Source organism: Jaculus jaculus, chromosome 15 (genome assembly GCF_020740685.1).
Source record: "Jaculus jaculus isolate mJacJac1 chromosome 15, mJacJac1.mat.Y.cur, whole genome shotgun sequence".
NCBI classification, from domain to species: Eukaryota; Metazoa; Chordata; class Mammalia; order Rodentia; family Dipodidae; genus Jaculus; species Jaculus jaculus.
This window is the reverse complement of record NC_059116.1, coordinates 63411580-63433827: the sequence shown is the minus strand read 5'-3', so window position 1 is coordinate 63433827 and position 22248 is coordinate 63411580. Positions and strand designations below refer to the sequence as shown.

The following is a 22248-nucleotide window of genomic DNA, read 5'->3' as shown; positions in this document are numbered from 1 at the left end:
TGGTCAATATTAAATAAACTGGATTTCAGTCAGTACTGGTCTTGAAATGAAAGGTGCTTCTCTGTTTGCCTTACTTGTCTATAGATATAGAAAAAGATCACATGTAGCCAGCCTATTCTAAAAGTCAGCACGATAACGCACTAGTTCTAAAACACGAGGGTCGGGCTCAGCACACACGGTAAGTTGTCATTACTGTCTCTTTCTTTATAAGTCCTCAAAGTGACTCATGTAGGTTCTTCCTACCTGACTGCCACCTTCTTTCGAAGCATTCAGATTAAATTGGCTTGATGATAGTATGACAAGTAAAGGTGTTACTCTTTATTGTGACAGCTGGTCCTAGGACCCTGTTTGCACAGGCTCATGCATATTCACCAAGCCTATTTCAGTCACATAAAAAGTTCCAGGGCTAGTTCATGTGCTCAGCGCTCTAATTTTAAAGGCAGCAAGCAGGCCCAAGAACATGAAATAAAAAAGAAATGGGAATACAAATCCACAGTTCTACGTATTCAGGCAAACACCTTAACCGCTAAGCCATCGCTCCAGCCCAATTCTGTGTATTCAGAATGGGCTCCAGACTCTATGAGATGCTACATCACAATGCAACGCCACACTTGTCAGCCTTGAGCAATGGTTTAAGAGCTCCATGGAGAGCTGGGAGCTGGGGAAAATCCAACTGCTTGCCTTCCCCTTGAGGATATAGCCTCTAATGCTTTCATGCCAGCCACCCAGAGTAAAGTGGGCAAACCTCTCCTTCCAGGGTATCGAGGGGCATCTACAGTAGACCTGGCGCAGAGTCCATGGGCCCCCAGCCCAGACATTGAGCTGACTGCAGCTGGATCAGAGCAGGCCCGCCAGCTGGTGCAGAGTTCTGATTTGGCCAGGATACCAGCCCCCGCAGGCAGGGACAAACTGGGCGTGGCTTTGGCTCTATGTGGGCGTGGTCTCGAATCAGGGGGCGGGGCAAGGCTAAAGGGGAGGTGGAGCGGGTGGGGAGTAGGAAGTTGGCCTGGCCTGGGTCCCTGGGGAGCAGGCGGCGCTGGGTGAGCGGAAGGAAGATCCGGAGCTGGTGCGGCCGCGGGCCCGGTAGGAAGGGCGAGGGGAGGCCCGGGCGCAGGGCTCCGCGGCGCTCCCTGCGCCCAGCCGCGCGGACGCCTGCCGGCGGGTCGGATAAGCCAGCCGCCCGCCTCGTGCCCGGGGGTTTGCAGAGACCCGGAGCGCGGGCTGCCAGAGCTCGGCCCAGCAGGGCTGCTCTGGGCGAGGACGTGGCTGGTCGCCCAAAGTTTGAAGCCCCGCCGAGGCTCAGTGAACGCTGGAGCGCGGGCGCTGGGCCGTCCGCCTGGCCGGGCAGCAGGGCGCGCGGGGCGCCTGTTCCCGGCCCTGCGCCCTGCGCGAGCTTTGGCGCCTGACCCCTGAGCCTGGGGGCTCACCAGCTCATAACTGTCCCTCCACGTAGGTGCGCCTCCTCAGGGATCCCCGCGAGGGATATTCCGCTATGGTGTTGGTGACCCTAGGCGCAGCGGTGCCTTGCGAAGAGGTCATTAGCCCAGGAAAACTTCCCCTTACTCCCCTCCAGCTTGGAGAAAACGACTAGTATTTATATTTTTCCTAAAGGCCATTGGTTGCCGCAGATAATGGACATCTGTAAAAACAGACTCCTAGGACTTAGGACGCCCACTTGGCCCACCCCTTCATAATTCGCATAGTCAGAATTGATGTGCTGCAGTTAACCTCATGGCCTGATGTCGTTCCGGAAATAAACTTGGTCAAGGGTAAAAAAAAATAACGCACACTGCAAAGAAACAGATCAGACAGTAGGACTGTTGATAGGTCAGAAAGCAACTTCGTTGTTTTATTTTATTTTATTTTTGAAAAGACTATTTGAACACCGAATTTACAAAGCATGACTTTTTATGAAATTATGTTTTGATGTGTGTAGGTTAGTTGTTCTAGCGTTGTGAAAGTTACTAAAAGTATAATACAGAGTTTTAGAATAAAGGAGCAAATTGTATTTTATTTCTAGTCCTTGCTTTTAGAATCATAATAGGGAGGCCCAAGCCAACACTTTTTGACATAAGAGTATTCTTGTGGTACAGATGAGCAAGCTGGGCAGTGGAGGGTTAAACTGCTGGACAGTTTAAAGGGGGAGAAAACGCCCTGCTTTTCTGACTGCTCCCTGTGCACCTACACCTCAGGGGATCTGCGCTGGTGTCCCACTGGTCCACCCTGCCTCCCACAGGGCCGCTGGGGCGCATTCTTGGGTGCAGTTTGAGAATATTCTCTGGTGGCCTGGCCCGCTGGGACACTGCTGTTTTGGCTACTCAGGAGGCTGAGGCAGGAGGATCTGGGCTACAGAGTGAGTCCTCACTTCAAAACACATAAGGACTGGGATATAGCTCAGTGGTAGAGTGCTTGCCTTGTTGCTTGGAGCTCTGTGTTCAGTCACCGTATCACTGTTAAAGATTATTTTCAGGGCCTTCTAGGAGGGCTACTGGATTACAGAACTTTGGACCTGTTACAGGTCTGGTTCCAGCTCTGTGACTTTGAACAACTTGTTTATCCTTTTTAGGCATGTAGTGGTAATTGATCTCTAGGTCTTTTTACTCAGTCTAAATAACCTATGGATTTATGAAATAAGATTTTGGTCACATCTAGTGTTGGAATTACAAGGTGGCCAGAAAGGATGGGTTCATTCAATCAATAATTATGTACTTTGTGTCTTGAGACTCCCAGGGACTGTAATGAGAGAAGGGCAAACAAGGACTCTGGTCTCTAAGTTTATATTCGGTTGGAGGTGAAGGAGCCAACAAACAAATACAGGCAGCTACAAATTGTAAGCTTGGCGCTGGGATGGAGAAAAATGAAGAGGGCTGCACTTTGGATTTACTGATGGAGAAGAAACTTCAATACTTTCAATCCTGACTTGGAAAGATGAACAGGACCTCATGATATACCTTTCATTGAGACCTACAAGGGCAGAGAGGGCATGAAAGAACATGGTATATTCTAGAAATTGCTAGAAGACTTGAGTGTCTGTTTCAAGATGAAGTTGGAGGGGCAGGTGAGACCAGGGCATACAGGGCTTTGTGTCATCCAGGAAGGGCTCTAAATTTCATAGAATCAGTACTGGGAGCTGCTGAAGGTTTTCAGACAAGGAAGTGAATGAAGATGGTTGCGATGAAGCCCAGGCTAGCCTCAGACTTGACTCTCCTGCCTCTGTTTTCTGAGTGCTGGGATTTCAAGGCATGCACTACTGCACCTGGTTGGGGAATAGGTCTTATGCAGTGTAGGCTTTTGATACATATTTTTTGGATGAACGGATTTGTTGAATGTTTTAGATTTTGATTTCATAGAACCTGCTAGTGAATGTGGTAGTGAAAGAACAGGAAAAACTGAAGGTGATTCTGTTTGGTAGCGTGAAAATTAGGTAGTTGTCAAGGCCCCTGACTATGAAAAGGAAGGCTAGGGAAGAACTAACTGGGATCTGAGCAGAGGAGAAAGGAAGGTTGATTCTGTTCATTTTAAGCCTGTTAACTTTTATTTATTTATTTTTATTTTAGAGAGAGACACAGGGAGAGAGAGAGAATTGGCACACCAGGGTATCAGCCACTGCAGTTGAACCCCAGATGCTTACCCCACCTGGTGGGCATGTCGAAACTTGTGCTCACCTCACCTTTGTGGCTTATATAGGATCTGGAGAGTTGAACATGGGTCCTTAGGCTTTGCAGGCAAGCAACTTAACTGCTAAGCCATCTCCCCAGCCCAGCCTATTAACTTTTTCAGCCTGTTATATTTTTCCATCACTGATCTAATTAATGCCTGACAAGAAGCAACTTAAGGGAGGAAGGATTTATTTTGGCTAATGGCTTGAGAGAATACAGTATTGTGTCAGGGAAGGCATGGCAAGCAGTGGGAGCACCAGTCGGCTGGTCTTTGGTCCACAGGCAGGTAGCCCAGAGAGATGAAAGCTGGTGGTCAGCTGGCTTTCTCTCCTTTCCTTTTATTCAACTCAGTAACTCAGCACCTGCGATGGAGCCATCCACATGCATAGCAGGTCTTCCTCTTCAGGTAATTCTCTCTGGAGACACCCTCACAGGCATACCTAAAGGAGTGCTTTACTAATGCTTTAGACATTTACTTCTTAATCTAATTAATCTGACAATCAAAACTAACCATAAAAACTGTCATATTGAAAATGCCCTAAAATTTGGCAGACTCAAACAGCAAACATTTCTTATCTTGGAGTTTCTGTGGGCCTAGGTTTTACCTGGTCCTGTCTCCACAGGCTGCTGTCTAGCTTTTGGTTATGGTTACAGTCATCACAATGCTTGAAGGAGGATAAAGATTTTTCATGTAACTGTTACAAGACTCCATCTGGCTGTTGGCTGGAGAGCCCAGCTCCTTAGTGTGTGGACCTCTCATAGGCAACAGCTTCACCCAGAATGAATGATCCAAGAGAGAAAAAGAACCAGATGGGAACCACAGTCTTTATAACCTGATCTCAGAAGTGCCATACCATCACTTCTGGTCACACAGACCAAACCTGGTGCCATGTAGGAGGAAAGCACAAAAATGTGTGAATGCCAGGAGGGATGAGACTGTTATAGTGTCTGCCCACCAAACAATGTAGTTTCTATCCTTTGGATATAATTTTTTTCCCAAAGGTTTGTGTGCTGTAAGCTTGATCCCCAATGTAACAATATTGAGAGGTGATAGAACTACTAAGTTATGAGGCCTAGAGGGAGATAGTTAGATCATAGGGATGCTGCCTTTGGAAGTAATTAATACTTATTTCTTTGTACTGGGTAACATTTTGTAGGACCGGAATGATTATAAGAAATCTGATTTTGGGGCTGGAGAGATTGCTTAGTGGTTAAGGCATTTGCCTGCAAAGCCTAAGGACCCAGGTCCAATTCCCCAGAACACACAAGGTGACACAGTTACATAAGGTCATGGATGTGCACAAGGTGGTGCACGCATCTGGAACTTGATTGAAGTTGCTAGAGGCCCTGGAGTGCCAATTCTCTCTCTCTCTCTCATAAAAAGAAATAAAAAGTAGATTGTTCTAAAGCATCCTATATTTGATCTTTTCTGCATATGCCAGTTACTACTAACACATGTATTCCTGATCTGTCATTTATGAGATATCCCCTAGGCCCTCACAAGAGGCTGAACAGATGGAGTTAACCTGGACTTTCAGTCTTCAAAACTATAGGCTAACTATTTATCTTTTCTTTATAAAAAGTCCCTAGCACCAGGTCTCCTTTTAAATAGCAATATGAAATGGCCTAAGTCAGATGTTCAAATGAAAATTCTATTTAACTATTGTCTATAGTAAACTATAGTTCACAGGAATTATCTGGGTTACAGTAAATTTTTTGAAGGTCATTAGTCATGATACATGAACCTTTTGGAAATGTATAAACAGACCTAGGAAGAGGATATATGGAGATAAAGGGAAAGGACTGGGCCATTTCCAAGCAGTGCAGCACTGAGATAGCAGTGAAGAGGATATATGGAGATAAGGGAAAGGACTGGGCCATTTCCAAGCAGTGCAGCACTGAGATAGCAGTGAAGAGAATCCAGTGAAAGGCGGTAGCTAGTGGGGCGGGGGATCAGGACCGCGTGTTCTGTGAGTAACTTAACTGAAAGGCAAGTTTCCCATGAAGGACAGAAAATCTTTTCTGAATATGACTGAAGTGAAAAGCATTTCCTTAAAAAAAAAAAAAAATCAAATCAACTTAATCTAGCTTAAAGTGTGAGTAGTTGAGTGTTGCAGTCCGGTTTGCATTGCTGGTAGAAATCACCCAACCAAGAGCAGCTTCTGGAAAAAGAGATTTATTTTGGCTTACAGGCTCGAGGGGAAGCTCCACGATGGCAGGGGAAAACGATGGCATGAGCAGAGGGTGGACATCACCCCCTGGCTAACACAAGGTGGACCACAGCAACAGGAGGGTGTGCCAAACACTGGCATGGGGAAACTGGCTATAAAGCCCATAAGCCCACCCCAAACAATACACTCCCTCCAGGAGGCATTAATTCCCAAATATCCATCAGCTGGGGAGCTAGCATTCAGAACACCTAAGTTTATGGGGGACACCTGAATCAAACCACCACATTGAGTTTTGAACTAGCTAGAAGCAGAGAGCAGAAGAGCAGAGGACTAGATTGGTTGTATAGGTGCTTGAGCAGTCCCATGTCCCCAGAGCCTTCCTGCTCGGGAGATTACTCATGGGTGGTAGTGATGGTCTTAAGTCATGAACCCCTGTGCCTATTAAGTTTATGAGCCCAGTGATGAATTTTATAGCATGGAATGAGCTTAGATACTGTCTTGTTTTACTCCACATACCTTAGGTACTGTGTGTTGCCTCACTATTTCCAAATGCCAGGGATAACACCTTTAGGCAAGGATTTATTTTGGCTCAAGGTTTTAAAGGTTTTAGTTCAAGATCAAGCAATCCATCCTTTTCTGCCTGAGGTGTGGCAGAGTGTCATGGTAGTAGGCATATGTGACAGAAGCTGCTCACTGCTCACTTTGTGACAGCCAGGAAACAGCGAGAAAGATGAGAAAGTGCTGGGGACAAGGTAGGTCTTTGTTGTTTGTCTATCTGTTTCCCTCCGCCCCCTTTTCCAAGGTAGGGTCTCTTGGTAGTCCATGCTAACCTGGAATTCACTATGCAGTCTCAGGTGACCTTGAACTCACAGCAATCCTCCTACCTCTGCCTCCCAAGTGCTGGAGTTAAAGGCATGTGCCACCATACCTGGCCCAAGGTAGACCTTTTTAGGCATTCCAGTGACCTCTTCCCCCAACTAGACTCTATCTCCAAATAATTCCATTATTTTATGGATCCATTAGAGAATTGTTCCATCAATTATATCAGGGCCCTTAGGATCCAATCACTTCCTCAAAAGCCCATCCACTGGCAACAAAGCCCTATATTTGAGCTTATGGTCGACTTCTTATATTCAGTGCACAAATGTTACTACATGAGCTTGTGGGAGACATCCCATACTCGATACACAAATACTAGATGCATGAGTTGTCGCCTGAAACATCTTAAATATCCCTGTAAACTATGCAGCAGCAGCCCTGAACATGCCTGATGAAGTTTGGTCCTGCTCAGTGGCCCTGTGAACTTGACCTATATGGTTGGTGGGTATTTTTTTCATACACCAAATGTAGCCCATTCTGTCTTCTCTGTTTGACCTTCTTTGTGTTTTTTTTTTATGGTAATTAGATAATTTTTAAGGAAGAGTTTATTTCAGTTTTCAGTTCCAAGGGTTTCAGCAAGTCTCCAGTTCCAGCAAGGAAGGAAGGCAGCAGAAGCATAGAGGAACATCTTATGTTGTATCCATCTGCAGTCAGAAAGCAGAGGTCAGTTAATGCACAGTCTAGGTTTTTCTTGGAAGATTACTGTAATAAAAGTTTCATTCATACATATCCTCATATGGAAGAAGGAAGAGAAGAAGGAAGAGGAATCAGTAATATCTGACCCTTTCTACCCACCTGGGATAAACTGGCTCTGTGATTCTATCTGTCTTCTGACTGAGTACAAATACCTCCGTGTGTGTGTGTGTGTGTGTGTGTATTTTAATTTTCAGCATACTGCCAAGTTTTCCAATATGGAGGCTGTGAAGTTCTTCTGAAATGTAGTTATCAGTGATACATTTTTAAAATGACTTTGTCACCAAAGGAAATTTGAAGTGAATCATCTATACTTACCATTGACTAAAATCTTATTCAGATTTGAAGGTTATTTTAAATATGATTTCCTGGCTATCTATTTGAATGTAAGAGGATTGAACTTAACGTTCACATCTAACACCCTGCAGGCCAGTGTTCACTCTTTCCTTGTGACTCACGCAGAATTGAAGCAGGGAGCATTTTGCTGTGGGCAGAGCCAGCTTGCACTTTGAGCATTCTGAGGGATACTGACTGTAAATCCATCTCCCCAGAGGTTAACAATCAAAGTTCTCCTCTTCTCGTGCTCAGACGAGTGATATGATGATGATGAATGGCTTGGACATGACTGCCCCAAGCCCTGTGTGATAAATGATGTTGGTCAGGGTATGACCAAAGATTCTCTACTGTCAGTCTGCAACACTGAATATTGACAATATTCATAAATAGCCTTCTGCCAGTTCTCGCCTCCTCTGCTTTGCATATTAAGTTTTCTGCTCTCATAGGTCTGATTTGTCAGTCATCTCTGTTTCCCGCTGAGTTCATGTAGATAGCCTTTTGTTTCTGCTGCTCCCTGATCACTAAAAGGCTGTGAGGTATGCTTGTCTATGTAGAGTAAACACTGTCTTTCTTCACAGAAATTGCTAAAATAATAATTATTAGTCCTTTTCACTAAACTCATAGTAATAACAGCTTATCTTACATTGTTTTAATTGGCTAATTATTTGGTGTTTGAAAAGCACTTTGAACAGAACAGGCAAGTATTGTTAATGTAATGTTCTCTTTATAATTGAAAGCCTGCATCTACACAGTCCTCAGTGTGTATATATAACAAAGATTGCTTTCTTGATGTTGCTTACTACTGCCAACATCATTTATGTACTGATATTTAAAGTTTTTTAATCAGCTCTTAAACTTTCTTTTTGTTTACCCTTCACATTTCTGCATGTTGTGTCTACTACATTGCTTATATATCTGAAAAGTTAAGTATTGTCAGTCTTATTATCAAAACGATTGAAAGGAAATATAAAACCTTAACCCCAGTGCAGGGCTCCTTTGCATCATATAACTGCTACTACATATGTCATATGATATCAGCTTGACTTTCCATCATGTTTTTTTTTTTTTTTATTTACTTGGTCTAAGGCTATTCCCTGAGCTATCAGCTGATGATACCAAATGTGTCACAAAAGGTTACATAGAATTGCACATGCCTAGCCAGCTGTTCCTATAGATTCCCTGCTGTATTTATAGATTACTAAGCCCTACACATAACTAAGGGTTATTTCTGTAGATTAGATTAGATGGTTGCCATTACTGACTATATTAATTTCCTTAAATAACCCTAACAAAATACTACAAACTGAGTGACTTAAAAAAATAAATTAATTTTCCCACAGTTAGATTAGAAGCCCAAGATCAGAGTGTTTTCTCCTCAGGCTTCTCTCCTTGAGTTGCTTGTGACCATCGTCCCTACTTCTGTCTGCACATTACACTGTCCCCCATCTTGTGTCTGTGCCCTAGACTCTTCTTCTTAAAGGACACTAGTTCTTTTGGAGTAGGGCTACTCTGATAATCTTATTTTAATAAAATTCCCTTGGTAACACCTTCTCTCCAAATGCAGTCCCATTTTAAGGTAAAGTTAGGAATTCAACATGTGAATGTTTGGGGTACACAACAATCCTGTCCTACAGTACTAATTGTCTCTGGAAATGACTGCTTCTGGAACGATTTCCTTTGATTATGAAATATAAGCTGCTCAAGGGTACCCTTGGATCACACACACCCCTGGTAGCTCATGAGCTTAGTGCCTCTGCGAATGCACCTCACCCAATGGTGACCCTGGTACCCCACACCCAGAGCCACCCACAGGTGCACTTGGGTAATGCACAGCCCACACAAAGGACCCTGTTAGTCTGCCACAACCCATGCCACCTCTGTGTACCCTTGGGTCACCTTATACAGACCCACACATGCACCCCTGTCAGTCCCCCCCACAATCAGTGGTATACGTGCCGGTCCCCACCCAGTCCCACTTATGCATGCCCTTGGGTTCTGCACACTTCACATAGCCCACACACGTCCTTGAAAGTCTAGCACAACATAAGCCACCAGCACTCACCCACCACCCAACAAGTCCCCCACACCCCACAACCCATGCAGCCCCTGTGTACCACACCCTACATAGCCTGATCCAGCTATCCTGACCTCCCCACCCCATGCAGCTGTGATTGGGGTCGGAAGAGGTTCCAAACCTCCGAGCACAGTGTTGGTATCAGTCAACAACACAGCCCTGCTAGTGCACTTGCACTACCTGCACAACTGTGGATACAACACTGTCCCACCCCAATCCCATCCATACACCAAGCAGAACAGTCACTGGATATCCTATGAGGGCAAATGCTTTCTTCCCTCAAAATAAAATAAGGCTTTCACCATGAGATGGTGTGGTGGTTTGATTCAGGTGTTCCCCATAAACATAGGTGATCTGAATGCTAGGTTTCCAGTGGATGGAGATTTGGGAATTAATGCCTTATGGAGGCAGAGGTGTTGGGGGCAAGATTATGGGTATTATAACCAGTTTCCCCTTGCCAGTGTTTAGCACACTCTCCTGCTGCTATTGTCCACCTTATGATGGCCAGGGGGTGATATCCACCCTCTGCTCATGCCATCATTTTCCCCTGCCATTGTGGAGCTTCCCCTTGAGTCTGTAAGCTAAAATAAACCATTTTTTTCCCCAAAAGCTGCTCTTGGTCTGCTTGGTCAGGTTATTTCTACCAGCAATGCGAACCTAACTGAAACAGTAAGGTTGGTACCGAGAGTGGCATTGCTGCTAGAAACCTGACTGTGGCTTTGGCCTTTTAGAGCTAATATTCTAGATGAATGTGGAAGGATTTGAAACCTTGGCTTAACTGACACCTTGAAGTGCTGTAAGTGCAGCTGGATGGACTATTTTGGTCAGTTGAAAGACCTGAATGCAGTAAGAACTATGGACTATGAAGTTTGGCTTGTGAGGGTAAGAAAGAGCTTTGCCTGGATGGGGCTAGAATCAGTTTGTGTGAGAGGCTTGCTGTTGTGCCCATGTCCTGAGAACTTGTGCAGGGTTGCACTGGGGCAACAAGAAGAATGTAGACTCTTTTGAAGGGTCCTGAATGCTCAAGGAGTGTGCTGTTCTTCAAAGTCTGCTTTATTCCCCCCTGGATTAACAAATTGGCACCCTGCCTGGTATTGTGGAGAATAAGAAGTACAGTTTAGGATCATTGAATTTGCAGCATAGTCTTGTGTTTTGGAAATGGACTTGGGCAGTGTGAAGCTGGTTTGCTGGATGCTTTCATGGAGACCCGATCGAGCTATGAGGATGAACCTTGGGTTGCAGTGGAGACCCAATGGAGACGCTAGGACCACAAGACAGCTGCTAAGGAAAAGCTGCTGGCTCTGGATAAAGTTTTCCAGGACTGTGAGTAGCCTAGCTGGAGGGACAGAATTGGAATCCAGTGACTTATTGCTGGTTAGAATTATCAGGCTTGAAGATTTGCCACTAGGTTACATTTGTTGGACTTGGAGCTACAGAGTTTGATCTGTGCCCTATTTAAATCTGGTATTGGTTGAATATTTCTTTGCTATGCCCAATGCCATCTTTTGCAGTGTGAGTGTTGATTTTGTGCTATTATGGGTTTGGTGGGGGGGGGGGAACGTTTTTGGTATTATGGCTCAGTTAAAAGACCGTGGAATGTGGAAATGTTTGAACATCATTAGGCTTGGTAAAAACTATGGGTACTTTTAAAGGAACTGAATACATTGCATTTTACATTATGGATGGTTATCAGTTTATGGGAGCCAGGGGCAGAATGTGGTGGTTTGATTCAGGTGTCCCCCATAAGCCCAGGTGGTCTGAATGCTAGGTTCCTAGCTGGAGTTAATGCTTCCTACAGACAGTGTATTGTTAGGGTGGGCTTATGGATATTGTAACCAGTTTCCCCAAGCCAGTGTCTGGCACACTATCCTGTTGCTGTTGCCTACCCGATGTTGGCAAGGGGGTGATGTCCACCCTCTGCTCATGCCATCATTTCCCCCTGGCATTGTGGAGCTTCCCCTCAAGTGTGTAAGCCAAAACAAGACCCCTTTCCCCAAAATCTTCTCTTAGTTGGGTGATTTCTGCCAGCAATGTGAACCTGATTGCAACAGATGGGTAGACCCCCAATGCCAAAAAAAAAAAAAAAAAAGAAGAAATAAACATAGAAACAAAACAAAAAGACAACAAACTGAGAGCTCTCCACCAAGGTTGCCTAGTTTCGCAGTGGAAGTGTCCAGTGAAAACATGGAGAAATCAACAGAAACAGAATCCCAAAAATGAAAGGATAATATGTTATGTGACCCTGACCAAGCAAATTGCTGAAAAGAAAAGAAATCACCAAAAAACCAACAACTGCTTAAGTGAAATGCAGCAGAATCATCTCTTACAATACACAGCTTTCATCACTAGGCTTAATTGAGGAAAATAAGTGATTTCAAAAGAGATAAATGAACTGAAGATGAGTGAACAACTAGAGTCTCAATATCCAGCTGTTTAAGCTTAATGAAGACATGATCAGGTACAAGAATGAATTCCAAGAAGCATCAAGAAAATCAAACCAATTTAACAAAGGGATGGATATTATACAGAAAAAGCCGACAGAAAACAAAAATCAAATAGAGCTTGTAAAAGCCTCTCTAGAAACCCTCACTAACAGAGTTAATCATGGGGGAAACAGAACCTCAGATCTGGAGGACAGGGCAGAAAAAATAGTTTGGGATTCAAAAAACTATGACATGGCTGGAGACATGGCATACTGGTTAGGTTGCTTGCCTGTGGAGCCTAAAGACCCATGTTTGATTCTCCAGGTCCCACATAAGCCAGATACACAAGGTGACACAAGCATCTGGAGTTCAGTTACAGTGGTTTGAAGTCCTGGTGTGCCAATTCTCCCCCACCCCTTGCTCTCACTCTCACTTTCTTTCATTTAAAAAAAAGGCCAGTCCTTTGGGCTTATCTAAAAGAAAAAATTTTTGATAACTTCAAAAAAGCACATGAAAATAATATGAGGAAGTTGTGGGATACCCTAAAACAACCAAACATTCTGATCATGGATAAACCAAAAGGAGAAGAAATTCAGGCCAAAGACTTGAAGAACATATTAAGCAAAATTATTGCAGATAACTTTCCCACCCTCTCAAAGGAGAGACTCATCCAGATACAAGAAGCTCACAGAACACCAAACAGAGTTGACCAAAGAAGAAACTCCCAAAGGCATATTATAGTTAAAACACTAAGCAATGGAAACAATGAGTTCTGAAGGTAGCAAGAGAAACAACTCAATACATACAAAGGCAACTTCATCAGAATTAACTCAGATTTTTCAATGGAAACTTTGAAAGCCAGAAGGGCCTAGAATGGTGGACTTCAAAGTCTCAAACTCTATGGCTTCCAACCCAACCACTGTACCCAGTGAAATTATCCCTCATAATAGATTGTGAAAGAAAAATTTTCCATGACAAAAGTCAGTTCTATGATTATATACACACAGATCCAAACCTACAGAGAGTATTTCAGGGAATACTCCACCCAGAAGAGTTTAACAAGCAATCTCAAGAGCCCATATGAGGAAGGTCCCAATAACCAAAACAAGAGCAGGCTCAAAAGTGTACAAAACTCAAGAAGGCACCAAACCCCATGAAGCCTCCAACATGACAGGGATGAAATCATGCCTCAGAGTTATAACCTTAAATAATAATGGTCTTAATTCACCAATCAAAAGATACAAGTTAATAGGGTGGATCAGAAAAATGGACACTTCTATCTGCTATCTTCAAGAAACCCACCTCACCACTAAGGCCAGACAACTACTAATGGAAAGAAGAAACAAGTGAGTGTGGCTATATTAATATCTAACAAAATAGACTTCAAACTGAAAGTAATCAAAGTGGATAAAGACTATTTTTTTTCATCAAGGGAATGATCCAACAAGAGGACATTGCAATCATAAATCTATATTCACTGTACACAGGTGAACCCCATTTTATAAAATAAAATCTACTTGATAACAAACCAGAAATAAATCCCAATACCGTCATAGCAAGGGACTTCAATACCCCACTATTATCAATAGACAGCTCATCCAAGCAGAAAGCCAACAGGGAAACAATAGAACTTAACAATACCATAGACAAACTAGACATAATAGATATCTATAGAACATTCTACACCCATTCCACAGAATGCACATTCTTCTCAGCACCCATGGATTTTTTTTTCCAAAATAGATCATATATTCAGGCATAAACCATGCCTCCATAAATTTAGAAAAACTGACATTTCTTCCTGCATCATATTGGAATACAGTGTGATGAAGCTAGAAATTAAGGTGCCAGGCGTGGTGGTATATACCTTTAATCCCAGAAGTCAGGAGGTAGGGATAGGAGGATCACCATGAGTTTGAGACCACCCTGAGACTCCATAGTGAATCCCAGGTCAGCCTGGGCTAGAGTGAGACCCTACCTCGAAAAACCAAAAGAAAAAAAAAAAAAAGCTAGAAATTAAGAACAAGAGAAACAACAGAAATTACACCAGGTCCTGGAGATTGAATAGCACACTATTAAATAATGAACTGGTCATGGAAGAAATCAAAAAGGAAATTGTAAAATTTCTAGAGCTGAATAATAACAAAAACACAACATATGAAAAGTTATGAGACACAATGAAAGCAGTGCTAACTGGAAAATTCATAGCACTAAATACCTTCATAATAAAGACAGAAAAATCATAAAGGCATTGTAAAAACAATAATCCAACCCTAAGAGTTCCAGATCAAAATAATTAAGATCAGAGCAGAAATTAATGAATTTGAAACTAAGAAAACAATATAATAAAACAATAAAAAAATGGATCCTCGAAAAAAAAATAAATAATATTGATAAACTCCTGGCTAATTTGATCAAATAAAAAAAGGAGAAGTTTCAAATTACCACAATTTGAAATAAAAATGAAGAGGCCACCACAGACATCAATGAACTTGGAAGAATTTTCAGAACCTCTGCTCCATAAAATTGGATACGGATGAACTTCTAGGCACATATCACCTACCAAAACTAAATTTAGAGCAGATAAATCTCCTAAGTAAACCTATTATATCCATTGATATTGTAAATGTAATAATAAAAAAAAAAAACCTACCCAAAAGTCTAGGACCTTAGGGCTTCCTAGCTGAATTCTACCAGACTTTCATTGAAGAACTGAAACCACTTTTTCTCAAACTGTTTCACTAAGTTGGAGAAAATAGAATGCTCCCCAACTCATTCTGTGATGCCAGCATCACCCTAATACCAAGATAAGACAGAGATGCAACAATAAAACCTATAAACCTATATCCCTAATAAACTTGGATACTAAAATCTTGAACAAAATATTTTCAAACTGAATTCAACAACATATCAAAAGCATTATCCATGTTGATAAAGCAAGATTCGTCCCAGAGATGAAGGGATGGTTCAACATATGGAAATCAATTATTGTAATACACCACATAAATAAACACAAGAACCACATGATCATTTCAGTAGATACAGAAAAGGTCTTTGGCAAAATACATCATTTTGTGATCAAAATGCTGGAGAGAATAGCTATGGAGGGTTTAAAGCTCAGCATAATAAAGACTCTACATTCAAACCACCTAAAACCCAAATAATGCTATTGGGAAAAGATTGAAAGAGTTCCCATTAAGATTAGGAACAAGGGTTAAGATGGCGGCGTAGGTACCACGCCAAAGCAGCCTAGGGGGGAAAAAGACCAAAAAAACTCAGCAAAATACACACTTTTACTAAAAAGTGAGGTGTATAGGAAATTGAGGAGGCAGCGGAGAAGTAGAAGAGTTATAGAGCATCCAGAGCCCGCACAGGTGGGAAAAGTGGCTCCGGCAGCTCAGCCAACCCCCGCAGCCGCGGCGCAGCAGAAAGCCGCCAGACTCTCGGCTCGAGCTGCAGGAAAAGCCAGGTGCGGGATTTTCCCCTCACACCGCGCTCTCCGCAACTCGGGAAACGTGAGGGGAGAGCGGCAGCGAGCAGCGGAGGAGAAGACCGTGAAATAGAAGAACACGTGGAGCAGCGAGACAACCAGAGCAGCCGCGGCTCCCTCCCCTCCCCCACCGCCTGAACCCAGCTCCAGCGAACACAGCAGCGGCCCGGGACCCGGCCATGCCAACTTGGGCTGACAGCGGGACCAAAGCAGGAGCAGAGTTCAGCAGCAACTTCAGCGGCTCCAGCACCGGTACCAGTGGCCCCAGCAGCAGCGGACCCAGGAGCGGCAGCGGCGGCAGATCCAGCAGCAGCGGCTTTGGGGGGAGCAGCGGCGGTGGACACGGCAGCGGCAGCTTCAGCAGCGGTGGTGGCTCCGGTGGTGGCAGCTAAGGCAGCAGCAGAGGCAGCAGCAGCGGCTCGGTTTGCCCCGTAGGAAAAGCAAGTGCCCAGCTCCAGAAATCAGAACAGCAGCCCGACGACCCAGGCAGCAACTTGACTGAGACCAAAAACACCCAAGGTAACTGGGATTGCACCAGGGAAGGGTCTCACTTGGTCACAAGCTGACTTGGATCCCTCAACAGACCAGAAATCTAAACCTCTTTGTTGATAGAGGATCTGGTCATTATAATAACTACTCTTGCATACATACTCGGGGCTGTTTCTGATTGAATGTGTACAGTGTTTAGTTAAATTTTAGAATCTACCTGTATTTTATTCCACTCAGCCTGCTTGAATACTCCTATAGCAGGGAAACTCAACCCCTAAGAACATCTTTGTAGATACTCTGAGAGTCTTAAGAGCCACACCTAATACCTTAAGGTCCTACCCTGAAAATATATTACATCAAATCAATTGATACAGCTAAGAATACACAGCTAGCTAGAAAATCCAAGCATTAACTTAATCCAAGATGCAAAAATATATACATTATAACACAAGAAACACTAAAAAGCAAGACGATATAAATCCACCTAAAAGTATTAATGCATCAGAAATGTCCCCCAGTAAGAAAGAGTTAGAGGAAATGCCTGAGAAAGAGTTCAAAAGAATAATTATAAATATGTTCAAAGAGGTCAAAGAACACATGAAAACAATCAAAGAAGAAATCAAAGAGGAAATCAAAGAGGAAATCAAAGGAATCAAAGAAGAGGCAGGACACCAATTTAATGAAATAAAAAAGGCAATACAAGATATAAATAGGGAAATAGAAATAATAAAAAAAAAACCAGTCAGAATTACTAGCAATGAAGAACACAGTTAATGAAATGAAAAACTCTGTGGAAAATCTCACCAGTAGGATGGATGAGGGAGAGGACAGAATATCTAAGCTAGAAGACCAGGTGGCAGACCTAATGCAGTCCAACAAAGAGAAAGACAAACTTATAGAAAAGTATGAGTGGGAATTTCAAGATATTCGGGACACTATGAAAAGATCCAATATAAGAATTCAGGGCATAGTAGAAGGAGAAGAACTCCACTCCAGAGGCATAGTAGGCATCTTCAACAAAATCATAGAGGAAAATGTCCCCCAAGTTGGGAAAGAGGTGCCAATACAGATACAGGAAGCCTTTAGAACCCCAGCCAGACAAAACCCAGAAAGAACCTCTCCTCGCCATATTATAATCAAACTTCCAAACACACAAACCAAAGAAAAAATATTGAAAGCAGTTAGAGAGAAAAATCAAGTTACCTACAAAAGCAAGCCCATCAGGATTACAGCAGATTATTCAACACAAACTTTTAAAGCCAGAAGGGCTTGGAGTGATATATTCCAAGTTCTGAAAGATAACAACTGTCAACCAAGGTTACTTTATCCTGCAAAGTTATCCATTCAAATAGATGGAGAAATAAAGACATTCCATGACAAAAGCAGGTTAAAGGAGTATTTGAAGACAAAACCAGCTCTACAGAAAATACTTGATAGAATCCTCCATGCTGAACAAAAGGAAAAGCACACATATAAGGAACCTAGAAAAAACAAGCTATACTCAAATACCAGTTAACAGAAGAGAGCACAGGTAGAACCAGAAACACACAAAAAAAAATGGCAAACATAAATACACACCTTTCAATAATATCTCTTAATATCAATGGTCTCAATGCCCCAACGAAAAGACATAGATTTGCAGACTGGGTTAAAAAGCAGGATCCTACAATTTGTTGTCTCCAAGAAACTCACCTTTCTACAAAGGATAGACATTATCTTAGGGTGAAAGGTTGGAAGACGGTTTTTCAAGCAAATGGGCCTAGAAAACAAGCAGGGGTTGCTATCCTAATATCAGACAGGGTAGACTTTAGTCCGACGTTAGTCAAGAAAGATAAGGAAGGTCACTTTATATTGATTAAGGGCACACTCCAACAGGAGGACATTACAATCCTAAACATATATGCACCTAACATGGGGGCTCCCAAATTCGTCAAACAAACACTATTAGAACTAAGATCACAGATAACACCAAACACAGTGGTGGTGGGTGACTTTAACACCCCACTGTCATCAATTGACTGGTCATCCAGGGAAAGAATAAACAGAGAGGCATCTGGACTAAATGAGGTCATAGAAGGAATGGACCTAACAGATATATACAGGACATTTCATCCAAAGGCTGCAGAATATACACTCTTTTCAGCAGCACATGGAACATTCTCTAAAATAGACCATATATTAGGACACAAAGCAAATCTTAACAAATTCAGGAAAATTGAAATAATTCCTTGCATTCTATCTGACCACAATGGAATTCAACTACAAATCAGTAGCAAGAAAGGCTATAGAGCATACACAAAATCATGGAAACTAAACAATACACTACTAAATGATGAGTGGGTCAATGAAGAAATCAAAAAGGAAATCAAAAAATTTATAGAGTCAAATGATAATGAGAACACAACATACCAAAATCTCTGGGACACAATGAAGGCAGTTCTAAGAGGTAAATTTATAGCCTTAAGTGCCTGTATTAAGAAATTAGAAAGGTCGCAAGTAAACGACCTAATGCTTCGCCTTAAAGCCTTGGAAAAAGAAGAACAAGGCAAACCAAAAATTAGTAGACGGGAAGAAATAATAAAGATTAGGGCAGAAATTAATGAAATAAAAACAAAAAGAACAATCCAAAGAATTAATGAAACAAAGAGTTGGTTCTTTGAAAGGATAAACAAGATTGATAAACCCTTAGCAAATCTGACCAAAAGAAAGAGAGAAGAGACACAAATTAATAAAATCAGAGATGAACAAGGTAACATCACAACAGATTCCAGAGAAATTCAAAAAATCATAGGGACATACTATAAAAGCATATACTCCACAAAGTATGAAAATCTGAAAGAAATGGATGATTTCCTTGATCTATATGACCTACCTGAATTAAATCAAAATGAGATTAATCACTTAAACAGACCTATAACAAACATGGAGATCCGAACAGTTATCAATAATCTCCCAACTAAAAAAATCCCAGGCCCGGATGGATTCACTGCTGAATTTTACCAGACTTTTAAGGAAGAGCTAACACCATTGCTTCTTAAGCTTTTCCAGGAATAGAAAAAGAAGGAATTCTACCAAACTCCTTCTATGAGGCCAGCATCACCCTGATACCAAAACCAGGCAAAGATAGAACAAAAAAAGAAAATTACAGACCAATCTCCCTCATGAACATAGATGCAAAAATTCTCAACAAAATATTGGCAAACAGAATACAAGAGTATATAAAAAAGATCATTCACCCTGACCAAGTAGGCTTTATCCCAGAGATGCAGGGATGGTTTAACATATGCAAATCTATAAATGTAATACATTACATAAACGGGTTGAAGGACAAAAATCACATGATCATCTCATTAGATGCAGAGAAAGCATTTGACAAAATCCAACATCCCTTCATGATAAAAGTCCTACAGAGACTGGGAATAGAAGGAACATATCTCAATATAATAAAGGCTATTTATGACAAGCCTACAGCCAACATATTACTAAATGGGGAAAAACTGGAAGCTTTTCCACTAAAATCAGGAACAAGACAAGGGTGTCCACTGTCCCCACTTCTACTTAATATAGTTTTGGAAGTCTTGGCCATAGCAATAAGGCAAGAGACACACATAAAAGGGATACAAATTGGAAAGGAAGAAATCAAGTTATCATTATTTGCACATGACATGATTCTATACATAAAGGACCCTAAAGAGTCTACTAGCAAGCTGTTAGAGCTGATCAAAACCTACAGCCATGTAGCAGGATACAAAATTAATACACAGAAATCAGTAGCCTTCATATATGCTAACAACAAACACACAGAGGATGAAATCAGAGAATCACTCCCATTCACAATTGCATCAAAAAAAATAAAATACCTTGGAATAAACCTAACCAAGGACGTAAAGAATCTATACAATGAGAACTTTAAAACACTCAAGCGAGAAATTGCAGAAGACACTAGAAAGTGGAGAAACATCCCTTGTTCCTGGATTGGAAGAATCAATATCGTGAAAATGGCAATCTTACCTAAAGCAATCTACACATTTAATGCAATCCCTATCAAAATTCCAAAGGCTTTCTTCATGGAAATAGAAAAAACAATCCAAAATTCATTTGGAATCACAAAAAACCTCGAATATCTAAAATAATACTGAGCAACAAAAAAGAGGCTGGTGGTATCACCATACCTGATTTTACCCTATACTACAGAGCCATAGTAACAAAAACAGCATGGTACTGGCACAAAAACAGACATGTAGATCAGTGGAACAGAATAGAGGACCCAGATGTAAGCCCAAGTAGCTATAGCCACCTGATATTCGATAAAAATGCCAAAAATACTCATTGGAAAAGAGACAGCCTCTTCAGCAAATGGTGTTTTGAAAACTGGATAAATATCTGCAGAAGGATAAAAATAGATTCTTCTCTCTCGCCATGCACAAGAATTAAGTCCAAATGGATTAAAGACCTTAACATCAGACTGGAAACTTTGAAACTGCTAGAGGAAAAAGTAGGGGAAACCCTTCAACATATTGGTCTTGGCAAAGACTTTCTGAATACAACCCCAATTGCTCAGGCAATAAAACCACAGATAAACCACTGGGACCTAATGAAATTACAAAGATTTTGCACCGCAAAGGACACAGTGAAAAAAGCAAAGAGGCAACCTACAGAATGGGAAAAAATCTTCGCCAGCTATATATCTGATAGAGCATTAATATCTAGGATATACAAAGAACTCAAAAAGTTAAATAATAAGGAATCAAACAGGCCAATCAAAAAATAGGCTATGGAGCTAAATAGAGAGTTCTCAAAGGAAGAAAAACGAATGGCATATAAGCATCTTAAAAAATGTTCTACGTCACTAGTCATCAGGGAAATGCAGATTAAAACTACATTGAGATTCCATCTCACTCCTGTCAGATTGGCCACCATCATGAAAACAAATGATCATAAATGTTGGCGGGGATGTGGAAAAAAAGGAACCCTTCTGCACTGCTGGTGGGAATGCAATCTGGTCCAGCCATTGTGGAAAACATTGTGGAGGTTCCTAAAGCAGCTAGAGATTGATCTACCATATGACCCAGCTATAGTGCTCCTAGGCATATATCCAAAGGACTCATCTCATTTCCTTAGAAGTACATGCTCAACCATGTTTATTGCTGCTCAATTTATAATAGCTGGGAAATGGAACCAGCCTAGATGTCCCTCAACAGATGAGTGGATAATGAAGATGTGGTACATTTATACAATGGAGTTCTACTCAGCGGTAAAGAAAAATGAAGTTATGAAATTTGCAGAAAAATGGATGGACCTGGAAAGTATTATACTAAGTCAGGTAACCCAGGCCCAGAAAGCCAAGCTCCACATGTTCTCTCTCATATGTGGATCCTAGCTACAGATGACTGGGCTTCTGCGTGAGAATGAAAATACTTAGTAGCAGAGGCCAGTAAGTTGAAAAGGAGACATAAAGGGTGGAGAAAGTAAGGGAGGAGGATACTTAATAGGTTGATATTGTATATATGTAATTACAATGATTGTAATGGGGAGGTAATATGATGGAGAATGGAATTTCAAACTGGAAAGTGTGTGGGTGGGGAGGGAGGGAATTACCATGGGATATATTTTATAATCATGGAAAATGTTAATAAAAATTAAAAAAATTTAAAAAATTAAAAAAAAAGATTAGGAACAAGACTTGGGTGCTAACTCTCACCACTGCTCTTCAATGTAGTACTAGAACTCCTAGCCTAAGCAATAAGATAGGAAAAAGAAATAAAAGATATACAAATTGGAAAGGAAGAAGTCAAATTAGGCCTATTTGCAAATCACATGATCCTGTAATAAGTGACCACAAAGACTCTACCATAAAACTTATAAAGCTGCTAAATTCTTTCAGCAAACTGACAGGATACAAAAAAACACACACAAAATTTAGTAGCCTTCCTATATGTGAAAGACAAATATACAGAGAATTAATACTGTGAAAATGGCCATTCTACCCAAAGCAATATATAGATTCAATGCAATGCTAATGAATGTCCCAGCA

At 41.7% G+C, this 22248-nt stretch overlaps 1 protein-coding gene across 2 annotated transcripts in view; it reads left to right on the top strand.

Moving 5' to 3' along the window:
- The first annotated feature begins 978 nt into the window (after nt 1-978).
- The window catches only part of Pter (phosphotriesterase related), a 95395-nt gene continuing 74125 nt past the window's right edge, over nt 979-22248 (top strand). The window contains exon 1 of one of the 2 annotated variants that reach the window (XM_004662358.2): nt 979-1083. The gene's annotated coding sequence lies outside the window, so the exon portion shown is untranslated. The remainder of the gene's footprint in view (nt 1084-22248) is intronic. The other variant, XM_045135201.1, reaches the window with a different exon arrangement.